Source organism: Podarcis erhardii, assembly GCF_964252035.2.
Source record: "Podarcis erhardii genome assembly, chromosome: 1".
Taxonomy (NCBI): Eukaryota; Metazoa; Chordata; class Lepidosauria; order Squamata; family Lacertidae; genus Podarcis; species Podarcis erhardii.
In genome coordinates, this window is record NC_138497.1 from 37,466,561 (window position 1) to 37,482,147 (window position 15,587).

The 15,587-nt window shown below is 44.0% G+C and overlaps 1 protein-coding gene and 1 long non-coding RNA gene across 5 annotated transcripts in view; one reads left to right on the plus strand and one right to left on the minus strand.

Annotated features, from left to right (window-relative positions):
* The window catches only part of FOXG1 (forkhead box G1), a 51,740-nt gene that overhangs the window by 11,867 nt on the left and 24,286 nt on the right, over nucleotides 1–15,587 (minus strand). Inside the window, exons 1-2 of one of the 3 annotated variants that reach the window (XR_014156893.1) lie at nucleotides 6,576–8,778; nucleotides 3,661–3,753 (exon numbers count right to left, since the gene is read on the minus strand). The exons of the other annotated variants lie outside the window; for them this stretch is intronic. The gene's annotated coding sequence lies outside the window, so the exon portion shown is untranslated. Of the gene's footprint in view, nucleotides 1–3,660; nucleotides 3,754–6,575; nucleotides 8,779–15,587 lie in introns of those variants that run through there. 3 annotated transcript variants of the gene reach the window in all.
* Nucleotides 9,297–13,550, plus strand: LOC309345292. Of its 2 annotated transcripts, none has more exons than XR_014158154.1 (2): nucleotides 9,297–12,826; nucleotides 13,153–13,550. It is a non-coding gene; the product is annotated as an uncharacterized lncRNA (long non-coding RNA). The 2 variants fall into 2 exon arrangements; XR_014158155.1 differs by having other exon boundaries at nucleotides 9,297–12,044.

Below are 15,587 nucleotides of genomic sequence, written 5' to 3' on the forward strand. Positions count from 1 at the left end.
TGAGCAGATGAAATATTTTTGATCCAGATGTGACAATTTTAGAGCTGCCATTTACTTTGCAGAGATCATGGGATGCTGTTGTTGTTGCTTTTATCACATTCCCCTGAGTATGTTCATGTTTGCAGTTTCATTATAAACCAGTAGTTGAGAAAACATGTCAGATGCTAAGCACTAAACCCACTATATAGCAGCATGGAGGAAAATTAGAATGATATTTTTTTAAGGGAATGGTCTTTAAACCAAGCTCCTGGAAATCTGAAATGATTCGCTAACAAAAGATGACATCATGACCAATGCAAGTGAAAAGAACTACCACAATTTAGCAGCAGAACAGATGACAGAAGCAAAACAATTTCTACATCTGTGTGTGTGTGTGTAATACATATTTTATGGCTTTTATGCTCTGCTCCTAAATAAGTCCTACTGATCTCTATTAAGCCAACCTTAATGTAATGGCAGAGCTACATAATAATAATAATAATAATAATAATAATAATAATAATAATAATAATAATATATTATTATTTATACCCCGCCCATCTGGCTGGGCTTCCCCAGCCACCCTGGGAGACTTCCAAAAAAATATTAAAATACTGTAATACATCAAACATTAAAAGCTTCCCTAAACAGGGCTGCCTTCAGATGTCTACTAAAAGTCTGGTAGTTGTTGTTCTCTTTGACATCTGGTGGGAGGGTGTTCCACAGGGAGGGCACCACTACCGAGAAGGCCCTCTGCCTGGTTCCCTGTAACTACATGTTGCAAGGCAAACATAGAACTGCTTGACATGCAAAAGGTCCCACTTTTGATCCTGGCATCTCCAGGTAGGACTGGAAGATAACCCCATCTAAAATCCTAGAGAGCTGCTGCCAGTCAGTGTAGACAATACTGAACTAGATGGTCTGATGGCAGAAGGCAGTGGGGTCCTATGTTCCTGTGTTCCTATCTCTCTGTAGGAATGGGGTCATTTGAAAGTAAGAGTTACCAGGCATGAAAGGGTTATTGCTAGTTTCCCATTTCTTTTTTCTCAGCATTCTGAACAGAGATCTAGGTAGTATTTCTTTATATATTGGTCTCCTCCTCACAAATGTTATCCTCCTAGCAACCTGGTGAGATAGGCTGAAAGTGGGCTGAGAGGAGATCAGCTTCCATCTGTTTCCTAGGTCCCCCCTCTAACTACTATACACCACTCCTTTTCCAACTGCATGTCAAGCCATCAAGCACAATTGTTTTTAAGATGTCTCAGACAGATTTATCATTGAATGGTCTATATTGTTAATCTCAAATATTGGAAGGCTTGTTACAGGGAAAAAATGCTCAAGGGGAGTGATTTGTTGAGATCAGGCATATATAAGGCATACAGAGGATGTGATACTGCCCAGAAGATCAAATTTGTGAAGATGGTTCCCACCACATAGAAAGCTGAATACCTATTCTGAGGGAAAATGGAGAGGTGGGGAGGAATATATGTCACTTTGAGCCCTTTGGAGAAAAGGTGGGATATAAATCTAATAATGAATAATGAATAAAATCTCTATATAAATGAGGCATATTTAGATTTCTAGCTCAAAACACATGATCAAAACATTTCACAGCTTCAGGCTATACACAAGCAGAGAGTGATGCAAATGACGTTATGTGCTGGATTGGATAAGTGTGAGACACACATGGCTCAACAGTGCCCAGATATGGATATCTTAAAAAGCAGACACTCTATATTGGCATTGCAGCATTCTATCCTTTCACGGGTTTTAATAGTCATTGGGTTGGGAACTGGAGGGTTCCAGTGCCAGCCTGTAATAGGTCTCTGTTAGCAGGAAGTGAGCTGTATCACAAATGCTCAAATAAATTGCATTGTTCCAGAGTGACAAATCAATAATCCCAACAAGTGGGATATGAACCCAAATGTTGGAGAGCATAATTGTCCTGTCATGTTCCAGCCAGCCATACTTTCTTCCACATTTCTCCATCCTCTCATCTGGCATACCATTCTCCCCTGCCCCAAACAAGGAGTCAGCATTCCATAACCACTGAGCACATGCCGTGCCCCACAAGTAATTTTTAGTCTCCCTCTGCTTTAGCATTGTTTTCATTCAGACTCCACAAAGATAGTTCCCTCCTGTGCTATGGTAGTGCTACTTTGACTACATAAGCAATGGCACACAAGCCTGAACATCAGAAATGGATGCTTTGTTTAATGAAATGTGTCCTCTCCAAATGCTTAGACAAGACTTCACGGCTCAGACATCTGTTTCAAGGTAGCCAAATGTTTCTGAAGGAGTTTGTTGATGAATTATAGGGTTACGGCTCAGTGGCATCCATGTGGGTATGTGTGCTTAACTCTGTGTTGCCATAATACGTGTAAAGTAATGCATTTTTTGCATGCTTCATGATGGTGCCAAACCTCAAACTGATACAGTAGTACCTCGGGTTACAGACGCTTCAGGTTACAGACTCCACTAACCCAGAAATAGTACCTCGGGTTAAGAACTTTGCTTCAGGATGAGAAGAGAAATCACGCGACAGCAGCGGGAGGCCCCATTAGCTAAAGTGGTACCTCTGGTTAAGAACAGTTTCAGGTTAAGAACAGGCCTCCAGAACAAATTAAGTTCTTAACCCGAGGTACCACTGTACTTTATGCTCCAGCTTGATCACAGAGATCCTCTGATGGGGTGCTTCTTGTGATTCCCCACACCTCTGAAGTTCAGTCGGTCTTTACTAGAGACTGAGCCTTTAGTGTGGCAGGCCCTGTAGGCAGGGGGAGGTCTAAGCCTGGCACTTCTCCACACAGCATATAGATGGCCACCAACTTGGATGGCTATAAAAGAGGATTCGACAAATTCATGGAGGAAAGAGCTGTTGAAAGCTTCTAGCCATGATGGCTATGCTCTGCCTCCACAAGCAATGCTTGTGAATACCAGTTGCTGAAAACCACAGAAGGAAAGAGTGCTCTTGTGCTTGAGTCCTGCTTGTGTGTTTCCCAACAGGCATCTGTGCAGCCACTTCGAGAACAGGATGCTGGACTAGATGGGCCATGGGCCTGATCCAACAGGCTCTTCTTATGATTTTATTTTCCCCATGCCCATTGGAGGGTTAAGGATGTGGAATGCAGGGGAGAGATAGGGCTCATCCTTGGGTATAGTCATGATGAACTTGGCATCCAGCCCTGATAAGGCAGGCATCTCGTTCTTCATCTCTCGCTGTGTACCTGACTCAGCTTCTATGCATATGTAAAACTAAGGAAAGGAAATATCTCTATATAAGCCTGTGTCACCTTGATCGCTTCCCTAACGGCTGTTGCTCTTTGCCAAATAAACTTGCATCAACTCTCCTACATATGTTTCCTGGGGGGTGGGACCCTCTGCTAGTAGAGTTCAAGCAGGAATATTATTGCCTTTTTTTTCGATATCTCTTAAAAACAGTCTTATTCAGGCAGGCCTTTGAAATCTGAATTTCTTTTTATTCAACCAGTATTTACTAATGTCTTCATTGATATTTTTAATTGCACTTATTGTAATGGTGTCTAATGCATACCACCTTGTTGTATTTTTATGCAAGCTTGGTTTATAAATATTCAACTGAATAAATAAAGTTTCCCATGATCTCTCTATTCAGAACTCAACATATTATTAACAAAAATAAGCTAAAATAACTGAATGTACCCTTTCACGTTCCAGAATTGGTTGCTTGGTTTCTCTCTTTCTCCCTCTCCCTTCCTCTTGCTTTCCTTTCTTAGCAATGATTCCCACAGGATCCTTCAGGGGGCAGATACAAGCCACTATTAGCTGACCATTTGCCTAACTAGCTGGCTATGGGCACAGCTGAATCCATGGCATCCGAGGTTCATTTGGCTCTTTATAGGCAGTCAACGCTGCTGCCTAGTTCACCCGATGTACCTGGTTACAAGCCAATAATGGCTTCAATCCAAATACTTCATCTTAAATGGGATGAGGATTGGGCTGTTGTTTTCTGTTGCTTTGCCATCTACAGGGGCTTGACCACTTGCTGATTTCAACAAAAAGGAGTAAACTACTCTCAGAAGTACTATATTCTTAAATGTATCTAATCTATCTTCTTTTCAAAAGCCACTACAATACAATGTACAATGTTTCAAATAAAGCCAAGAGACTAAGTACAATGAAGTATGTCACAATGTTAGGTAAAGGGACCCCTAACCATTAGGTCCAGTCGTGTCCGACTCTGGGGTTGCGGTGCTCATCTCACTTTATTAGCCGAGGGAGCCGGCGTACAGCTTCTAGGTCATGTGGCCAGCATGACTAAGCCGCTTCTGGCGAACCAGAGCAGCGCACAGAAATGCTGTTTACCTTCCCGCCGGAGCGGTATCTATTTATCTACTTGCACTTTGATGTGCTTTCGAACTGCTAGGTTGGCAGGAGCAGGGACCGAGCAACGAGAGCTCACCCCATCACGGGGATTTGAACCACTGACCAGCAAGTCCTAGGCTCTGTGGTTTAACCCACAGCACCACCCGTGTCCCAGTGTACCAAGGAATTAAAGAATAGAATACATCTACTATCATCATGTGGCAGAACTGATAATGACACTTATGGATCATCCCAAAGATCTTTGGGCTATAGTGTCCTCTGGATTTTTGAACTGCAACTCCCATCAGCCCCAGCCAGAATGAACAATGGTTAGGGATGTGGAGAGCTGCAGTCCAACACATGTGGAAGCCACCCAGTTGGGGAAGGCTGAGCATCATCTACACAACCGTCTATAACAAAATAAAAAAATTCCTTCCAGTAGCACCTTAAAGACCAACTAAGTTGTCTGAAGACGTGTGCATGCACACGAAAGCTCATACCAAGAACTAACTTAGTTGGTCTTTAAGGTGCTACTGGAAGGAATTTTTTTCTTTTGTTTTGACTATGGCAGACCAACACGGCTACCTATCTGTAACTACAACCGTCTATGTTTGATATATTGTGGTAAGCTGTTACATTGGAACTGCAATGGGAAAACAGCAGCACAACAGGGCTAAACTTAGCTTTCTAGGTGGTGTGGAAATACTTGCATAGCATTATAAATAAACCCAAATCAGTTGCTTTCTGCGCTGCTGTAGCTTCATATATCAACAAGCTCAAGGTGCCAGGCACTCATCAGTGGGACTAAATTTGATTCCATTCAAGTCATTGACTTATTTGTGTTTTGAATCAGACTGTCGAGGAAGTCTTTGGGGTTCATTCCCAGGGAGACTGTTCCTACACTACCTTTAAGTGACATATAGAGCATTCACAAGTCATATCTGTGTGAGAGAATTTTGCAAGAAGCAAGCAGAAACATTACTGCATGGTGTATGTAATTAGCCAGCACGGTGTATAACTGAAAGCATTGCAGAAGAACTTCACACACACACAGACACACACACACACATACACACACTAGGGGCTTCACCCCTGCTCACATGGCTCACAAACCCCACCTACCTACTTGCTACCCCCTTGCCAACCCTCTTTTATCTTGCAAACCTTTACACCTCACCAGCACCCCCCTCCACACTTCACCAAACTCTTTGCGCCTAGCCAGACCCACCCACCCACCCATCTCTTCAACACCCTCTCTGACTTCTCCTGGGCTTTCATCTCTCATTTCCAGCGGTGGTGTGGGAGAGAAACTTCACACTGACACACACAGCAGAGGTGGTAACTACAGGGAGAGCACAGTTGCTGCTGCAGAGAAAGAAACACCTGCATTTTAAAATAAGGAGTCCTGGCAGCAGCATTTGAGAGGGAAATGGGGAGACTCCACCAGTGGCAGTGGTTGCAGGCAGAATGTGACCGCATCAGCATTGGGCGTGGTGAAGGGGAGACTTTCTCCTTTCTGTTTCCCTCCTTCGCACCAGTGGAGGCATCAGAGGTCAAAGAGGTCAAAGTGGGGCCTGTCCTGCACTTTCCTCTGCAGTTTGCTTGCTCTGCCCACATGGGCATAGCTAGGGGGCAGGAAGGAGCAGCTATCCCCCTAAATCAAGTAAATCAATACAAAATCCTTAACTAACTGAGGTTCTCCCCACCCACCCAACATAAAGCCTGCCCATGTCTGCCCGTCACTCCACCTGCTCTGCCTGCCTGCCTGGACCACCCACCTGCATCATACTGCGGTTCACATGGCCACCTATTGGTGGCCATGCAAACTGCAGCGTGACAGCAACCTTACTATACAAGCACACACATGCACAATATGTATATCTCTTGGTGCAAAAGCGATTCTGCAGTCTTTGAGAATGTATACACGGGCTTACAAGCAGCTCCTATCATGCTAAAAAGAGAAAAAACAAAGAAAGAAAGAATGGTGATCAATTATTCAATCAGTTCTGGTTAACAAATGTTGGCGCTACAGTATTTTCCATGAATTTCTCAGCCCTACGAAGCATACACTTAGCATGGGAATGAAAGAGGGCCATTTGCTAGCCAGTGCTCTGTGTCACCCAACCCACCCCTCTTGCACACATGCAGAGAGCCAATGAATTACCCATGCTGTTTACTAGATGTCACATGAATTGCCAATCAAACATCTGTGAAGCACAATATCTGCTAAATGTTAGTCAAGGATCATTTACCTTCAAAGGAATTGTTGATCCACCATCGAAGCAGCTTATAAAATTAACTTCTTCTTGGGGGAAAGAACGCTACACAGTTCTCTTGTATTATTATCACTCACAGCATCTTGTTTAATAGATACAAAAAAAGGGAAAGCAGAAAAGAAGGAGGGAAAGGGGAAAGTGATCTCCAAACCAGAATCATCTCTTATTTCCTTTTTTAAGCATAAAATATTATTGGTACCAGTCGTGATTCTGAAATCAAGGATGATAATGTCCAGGACTGGCTTTTAAAACTGTTAATGAGCACTGGCAATGTGAAAAAAGATGGATTAGGTAGATGTAATGAGATATGATTAAAGGGTGTAAGCACTGAAGGGTGTTGGAGAATTCTTTTCAGAAAGAATATAATTAGTGTCTTGTAAAAGTACTTAGTAGATAAGATTTTTTAAAAAGAAAGGTTAAAATAAACACATACGATATGACAAACCTGCTTAATTATTTCTCCCCTCTGGTGCTTTTATGTACTTAATAATCTGGAGAATTTTTCGAGATAAATAATGTTTGTTGAATATTTGTTGAAACTTCAACATGCAATTCAAGTGATTTTAATTGCATAATGCAAAAAGGCCAAGGGTAGGAATGTCCTCTTCCCTTGCCAATATAGATTCCTTTGTTGATTTATGTAATGCAGCTAATAATATGCAACATACTCAGGATTTAAACAAACAAGTGAGCTTCTTGAAAGCAAACGTCCTTTTAAGTTGCTTAGCAACTTTTAACACAATTCTTTATTAGGCTGAGGGGCCCTGCTTTTTGGAGGTAATGATTTCAAAATACAAATTAGCCAACCAACATTTGGGAGCAGAGGAATGTTAGTTTCAAACTCCAGAGCTCAGAAAAGCTCAATACAGAGTTTCCAAGAATTAGACTTGACACAAATCTTTTACAATATATTTGAAATTCAAATCACTGCTGCGCAAAACTCCACAAAACAATGGAGGTGTGTGTGTGTTACGGTATTTTGAGGCTTCAAGTTTTCAGACTTAGAATTCTGAGTTTCAGCATAAATTTTAACTTCCTGATATTGAAATTCATTTAAAGTAGTTACGATAGCAAGCTTTCCCTTCCCCTCACATCCCAGAAAAATCTGGATTTCATTTGACATAACTGACACCTATGCTTCCTTTCATGGAAGAGAAGGCCTTCAATGGCTATTGGCCGTGATGGCTATGCTTTACCTATACAATCAGAAGCAGCAATGCTTCTTAGGTATCAGTTGCTGGAGACCACTGGGGCCAGGGAAGAGTTCTCTTGTGCTCAGACCATGCCTTTTGGTTTCCTACCAGGATCTGGTTGGCCACTGTGATAACAGGATGCTGAACTAGATGGGCCATTGGCCTGATCAAATAGGCACTTCCTATGTTCTTATATTTCTTCTGTTCTTATGCTTCATATCTGCCTGTATCAGGATTTTAGCATTTAAAAATCCACACCTGTTTGAATAATCACAAGTACATGAACTTGAACAAACTGGGCAAAGATTAAATTGGTAATGTGCCTAAGAAATGGCTCTACCATAGCTCTCCTTTAGCTTATTCATTTAAAATATTCCTGCCTGCGTTTCCAAGGAAGGTGGTTTTCATTAATAAGAACCATTAACTCCATGAACGTATGTCCACTCTCCTGGGAAGAAGCTCCAGGAAACTAAAGGAGCTTTTCTTCTGAGTAAATATACACAGGGTTATGCTTTAAAAAGCTGAATAAGATAGGCTGGCTCCAGACTAACAGTTGAAGCCTATGCATGTCTCCTAAGAAGTAAGTCCCGTTGATTTCAGTATGATGTGCAGTCATGTATTCTGAATCCAACCCAGAACAATTAAAATCCAGCAAACAACAAATATAAAAAACCAGCAGTAAAGTGAAGGATTCAGCAGCATTCCTAGAAAGGCCAAGAAGAATAAAAAGTAGTGATGCCAATTGGACTTCTCTGGGAAAGGCATTTATCCATAATCTTAAGGGTGGGGTAGCTGTAGCAGACACTGAGAATGGGCAGATTTGTATGGAAAAGACAGCCTATCAAATCCTACCATTTGACACAAAGCCGATTTATTTTTTACTTTTATGTATCACCTTGCACACAGACCAATTCCTAGTTAAAAATCATTGCTTATAATATAAAAAGCTGTGAAATGTATTGAAAGGAGAAAGAAGGGGTAGAGGGAAAGACAACCATGCAGGAGTTCTGGGAGAAGAAGAGACAAATGTCAGAAGAGAGAAAGATAAGAACTTGAGTCAGGTCTTTGGTATGCTTAACTCAGTATTATCTCCAATGTAGATTCTACAGTGTCTGGCAATGGCTCTGCAGGGTTTGGGGCAGGTGTCTTGTACAGCCAGGAACTAAGCCTAGGACCGTGAGAGAAACTATCACAGTCTCACTCTCCTTCTGAAAACAGCCACCTAGAACAGCTGAGGATGGAGACTATTCTGGAAGCAAGGGAACCAAGCTCTTCTTGGGAAAGAAGAGAAAGAATATATCTTTCTTTCTTTCCAACCTTATCTCAGAAAAGGCATCTCTATTGAGGCTTGGATAATGTGCCCAAATTGATTAAATAGCAGATGATTAATCAATTATACTCTGTTTCTGGTCTGGGGAAATCTATTGACAGGTCAAGTGAGGAAGGACAAGTTTGGTTGATGCCGCTTTTCTTTTTTTTCTTTTTTTCTTTTTTTAGAACAACACAGCTGAACTGAAAGCAGGGACGTCAGTTGAGCTCTTTCCCAGCAATGACCCTCCATAGCCTAGGTAAATTTTGCAGTTCCACGCAGAGGCCCTCGTGGTTTCTGGTGCCCCGGCTACAAATGCGCCGTTCCGCGACCCCTTTCTCTCCAGCGCTTCGCTTAAGAAACCTTCTCCTCTCAGGAGAAATGGAAATGGCGTGGGAGAATCAAAGTTCTGGCTCGGAATACATAGCGAATAAATCTTCACTGCCTGTTTTTAAGGGCAGCTTCACCACCACCCCTCAAAAATAAAAATAATACACTGTTCTGAAATATTTGGGAAAGTGTCAGCAACTTCGCACCTCATTCTTCTTTCAGAAAACCAACTTTTAATCAAAGCAACCCCCTTTCCCGATTTATTTTTTATTTCTTTGGCGTGGCCTTCCCTGTTCTTTCGGTTGGCAGTGACGGGGTGGGTAGATAAATGGAAGGTGAGGCGGTGGGAAAAGCTGTGGAAAAACAGAGCCCTGGTCGGAATGAAGCGACCAGTCCGGGTGACTTTGGCAGCTGTGACCTTCAAGCCAGTCAAGATGAAGCATGACTTGCTGCTGGAGTGAGGAGAGAGTTAGGGGTAACAGGCCCCTCTGAGAGCCTTTTTAGAGGACAACTACTAAACTAAGCAAGCAAGCGCGCTGGTCTAAACTAAATCGAATCAGCCCTGCGCTTCTACACTCGCAGTTGGAGGAAGTTAGGAAGGTTCAGGAAACAGTCTGGCGCCCCATCGGTTTAAATCAGAGCTCCTGCATTTAAATCTCGTTGGTAGTAAGCCCCATGATTTCAGGGGATCATCCCTGTCAAGTCATAGCTCGGTCCTCCTTAAAGTTAGGCGGTCCGGCCCTAAACCAATTGCTTTCTATTGGCTTCGTAGGATAGGACTGTAAGTATTGTTGGGGCTCCTGTAGGCGGAATTAATTCTACTGATTCTAAAGGAACGTACTGTGTACCGCTGGAATTGCTGGTGTCACTCTGTTCAAAGAAATCTTGGTCGGTGATTGCATTTATCTGCATATGACACGTTCCTCAAGAAAACTAGACAGTTCTAGGCTTACTGGTTTGTGGTTTCTGTTCCTTCCCAATTGTTCTTCAGGGCTTTGAAATCAGCTCAAAGCCTTATATTACCTTTCAAAAAGTTTAAGAGCGAATTGCTCCTTTGGCCAAAGTGACTGTGGGCAATACCTGGAAATACCGGGGCCCTGATGAACTCCAGTGGGGGACTTGATCAAAACAATCTTGAATCAATCCTTCCTATTTTCCTTTGTTTTGTTTTTGATCTGCTATCCCTCCTTTCTAGGAGAATCAAACTGGACACACAGATCCAGTCCTCTTATTGCAAGCATTTTCTTTCTGAAGATATATTTCTTAACTCAACATGCTTCCGAGTAAACACTTGTTCTTATTCTTCTTATCCCGCCTTTCACCCGAAGGTCCCAGGGCGGGTTACAACAATTAAAACACAGCGTAGATAGGATCAGGATGGTGTATCTAGCCTTCGCTTTCCAGGGCAATAGCTCAGATTGTTCCGTCTCCAATCCTGAACAAACTTACTAGAGAAAGACAGTACAGTGGTACCTCGGGTTAAGAACTTAATTCGTTCTGGAGGTCCATTCTTAACCTGAGGTACCACTTTAGCTAATGGGGCCTCCCGCTGCCTCCGCGCTGCCACTGCGTGATTTCTGTTCTCATCCTGAAGCAAAGTTCTTAACCTGAGGTACTATTTCTGGGTTAGCGGAGTCTATAACCTGAAGCGTCTGTAACCTGGAGCGTCTGTAACCCGAGGTACCACTGTACCATGCTCCCGTTCGTTTGAAGCGATCGTGAACACCACTATTTGGCAAGAAATCCCATCGAAATCCACAGTCTTCTCCTAATAGCTGAGGGCAAGTCAAGGAGGTCCAGCCACGCCATTCCGACGCATCTACCCAGACATTTGGTGGCTGAAAAATACACTCAGAGCCAGTATGGTGTAATGTAGTGGTTAGAGTGACGGAATAGGGCCGGGAAGTCAAATCCCCACTGGGCCATGAAGCTCACTGGGTGAGCTTGAGCGAATCACTGCCTTTCAGCCTAGCCTACCTCACATGGTTGTTGTGGGGATTAAATGAGGAGGGGGCGAACCAAGTACACTACCTTGAGCTCCTTGGAGAACATGAGATATAGATGCAATAAATACATGCATGCATGCACACATACTGTTATTGGCAACCTCGAGATCACTGGGTGGAAGGATGTTTGTCATTGCAATTGCTGTTAGAACGCTTTTAACTGTAACTGCTTTTGGATATTTCGAATCGTAATTGTTTCTGGAACGCTTTAATCCGTTTTAGAATGTTTTGTTTTGTTTTCTTTCTTCTTTTTTTTACATTGGCCGCCCTGGACTTTCTTGTGGAGGAAGGGCGAGGTATAAATCCAATAGACAGATAAATAAATAACTGCGGCTCGTGTAAACGACCTTTCCTTTCCTTTTGCCCCCAGAACCCTCGATACTGCTAGAGGAGCCGCCGGGGTCGTGCAAAGGAAGGTGACCGGGACCCCAGCGCGGATGAAATCAACAAAGCACAGCAGAGAACCAAAAAGAGCCGGCTGACCCTTCTCCGCACGCAACCCCGCTGCGCCGCCACCACCCTCAAACTAGGAAATCGATTTAATGTTGCTGTTTGCAGCCCGTATCTGTTTGTGAAGCCGGCCTCTCTATTGATGGCCAACGGGAAGGTGTGCGCCTCTTCTGTTGAGGTTCATTTATCTTTTCGTTTACACCGGCTGCTTCCACTAATTCCGGATTGCCGGGCAAACAGAGTAGCCTCTTCTGGCCTCACATCCCGACTCTCGCTCCTATTAGCAGGTTGATCCTTGTTTGTTTAGACGTCAGCCTGCAAAATGTGCGAACCGCGGGCAAAATAGCTCGGCGCGGTCAGTTTGCACCCACTGCCAGCAGGGAAGAAAAGGCCAAGGGAAAATTTTTCCTTTCCATGCCAAAATGAGGGCCCCGAAATCCTTTCCTTTCTCGACGCTTTCCCTTTGTTGCCAGGGACCGGAATAAATGACCAATTATAGCTCATTAATCGGATTTATTTATTTTTTTAATTTCTGTTTGGAGCAGAATTCTTCGCCAAGAGTTCTCCTCCTTAGCACCCGGTGCTCTAATAGTATATTTCCACATAGGTGCAGAGCCGGCACCCTCAAAATGAATCCTTTTGAAATCCAGGAGGGAGCTACTCCCATTCAGGTCTACTGAGGGTGGAGATGCAAGTGTTCACTGGTCCCATATCATAGGATGAAAGGGTTTTAGCATTGGAGGGGGGCGCAACCGCCCTGCTCCATGCAGGACGTTCAGAGCTACAATATCCACAAACAGTCCAACTTCTGCTTTGAAGCCTTCCAGCAAGGGAGAGGTTCCCTCGCTCCACTGGGGATACAGGAAGAAATGCCCATTTTTACTGAGAAGGAAGTTCCGCTGCTACCTGCATAGACTTCAAGCCGCAGCGCCTAAGGATGTAAGTGTTCGGGTTTCCTTTGCATGCGCTGCGAGCTGCAAGCACTGTAAAGCTGCAATCCTGTGCGCACTTGTCTGAGAGGAAGCCGCAAGCACCATGGGACTGAGTTTACTTCTTAGTTTACTCAGAAGTAACATGCACCAGGGGCTGCCATGCTGGTGCCAGCATCTCTGTCTCAGTCAGCACCACACCAGCAATCCTGACGTGCTTGGCAGGTTGCTGTGGAGAAGGAATGAGATCGCGTCGGTGAATTCTTTTAGACGCTTTAAATAAACCTACTTATTTTGCCAGCTATGACAAGTATTATTCTACTTTTGTGCTTTCAGGATTACATAATGTAGGTAGAAACCTGCTACTCTCATGAAAGAACACCTATATGTACAGAGAAGATGCCTCCAGTCCTCGCGTTGTCTGATCCGCTCCCCTTTCCTTGTGTTTACCAGGCGGGATTTTTTGACGCTTCTTTATTTCCTGGGCTCCTTTGGCTTTTGGAGCCCAGTAGATAAATACCTTAAAATAGAAATAGCCCCATCATTGAAAAAATAGTCAACAAAACATACAAGTGTAAGGGAAGTGAGCAGAACAACTCTACCTACTAATTCTCCAATTAGATACCGTAATGGCCACCATCCAGTCAGTGCATCGTTCATGTTCCATATAGCACAAGCCTATTCGTGTCTACTGAGAAGTAAATTCCGTTGAGTTCAATGGTACTTGGTACCAAGTAAGTGTGTATCGAATTTCCAAATGCTTTGTTCGACTTTGGCCATTCCATTGAAATCATGCCACACTAAGCATAGTAACTCAGAAGCACTTCCCCCGACTTGAATGGGATTTGTTCTTTCGGAAGCTCTATTGGGGACCTGCAATCTTATATCCGTTGAAAATATGCTCAGATTACTTCAGAAGTGTAAGGAGGATACATTCGGGGGATCTTCAACACCAGGGCTGGGGGGGGGGGCTTTTTCAGCCCCAAGGGCAGCGTTTCCTCATGAGCAAACTGTCCCGGGGCAACGTGGCCCTTGTGGGCATTGTCAGAAGTACAGAGGAGCCACAGGTGTGACTCTCACCTTTGTTTTCCACATACAGATACACATACCTCATCCAGGCAAGCAGCTTGGCCTCATCACACCTCAGGGTCACATTCCAGCCAGGCAAAAGCACCAGAAGGGATTGTGGATCGGAAAGAGGTGTGGCCTAGGAAAACACGGAGGCCAAATAGGGAAGCCGGGAGGGGTCCATTTGGCCCTGACCCTGAGATTCCCCCACCACTGTTCCTCATACTCTCCCAGTTTGGTGTTAGGATGTAACTCAGGTTTCACTGTAGGCTTACATGGCTGCATGCGAAGGATAGGTAGAGAGGAACCTCCAATCTTTAGAGACTCTCCTCCTTGTGACGACCTATTGATCTTCCTTCCCAATACACTTGTGGTTGCTGGCCTCATGTCCTACTTTGTCTTCTTCTCTTCATCTCCACCTTGGGAGAGGAGACAGCTTTGTGTGTGTCTCCTGCTGAGAACAAAGGGCAAGCATGGCTCTTTGTCTCTCCATCTCAGTTAGATAAAACATAGCACCTTTCCTATAAAGCATGTGTTCCATTCAAACATTGGTGGTGGTGTGTTTTTTAACATGCTTGAGATACCATGCAAAAACAACCATCCTCGGCTACCAGTACTTCCAGTGCCATATCGAGAACTTATTAATCAATCTTTCGATGTGAGCAAAAATTACACTTCATCTCACAGTCTAATCTCTGAGTCTAGCTTTGGAACGATCTGCTTAGGAAATTGGGTTTCCTTTTTGTTGGTATCCATCTGTCTGCGGAAACAATGGAGGAGTGCGCCTTTGGGGGTGAGGTCAAACTGCTGGAAGGTTGCAGCGCCTGCTGTGGCTGTAGAGTCTGATAAGGGAGAGACATGTTTTGTTGCAGCTGGGACAAATGAAGGCGTCCAGTTGTGTTGCTGCAGATGCAACATGGTTACTTATCTCTGCCCTTCTCCCAGCAGACATTTATCCTCTGGTCATTGCTATGGATACACGACCTGTCTGTTTCCTTGCCTTTAACTAATTAGGTGGTGTGCCCTGCGCAAAATGTAAATAGTCCCTAGCCAAACGCTTAGCAAGTTTGGCTAAAAAGAAGTCCCCCTTGATTCAGTGGGGCCTACTCCCAGGACAGCGTGCACAGAATTGCAACCTCACAGTATAATTCTAGACATGTTAGAGTCCACGTAAGTCTTAGGAGTAGGTCCCATTTCCCCCCCTCAAGGGTAAAGCATGTATGCTGTATTGCAGGCTTAGAATTTGAAACAGACACGCGTTGCCTAAATGAGACCCTCACTTGGCATTAAGATGCCAGAGAAAGGGGGGAGGGAATTGCGGGAGTACAGTTTCACTTTAACATCACACACCTAGCGGGAGGTAAAGGAATTTTTAAAAGTGAGGTCAACAGAGAAAACAGAAGAGGACAAAACAGCTGCCTGCGAAGATCTGCAGGAGCTGGCGGATTTGCTTTCCTCATCTCGTGTGTCCAGTTCCGAGAATTCACCACCAGGTTCCCAAATCATTAATTGCATTGAAAGAGGAATCATGGAATCATAGAATTGTAGAGTTGGAAGGGAATCCGAGGGTCATCTAGTGTCCAACTCCCTGCAATACAGGAATCTCAACTAAATCATGCATGGCAGATGGCCGTACAACCTCTCCCTAAACCACTCCTCTCTAACCTAAGAGTCCCGATGCCATTAGAGTCTAGAGCACATTT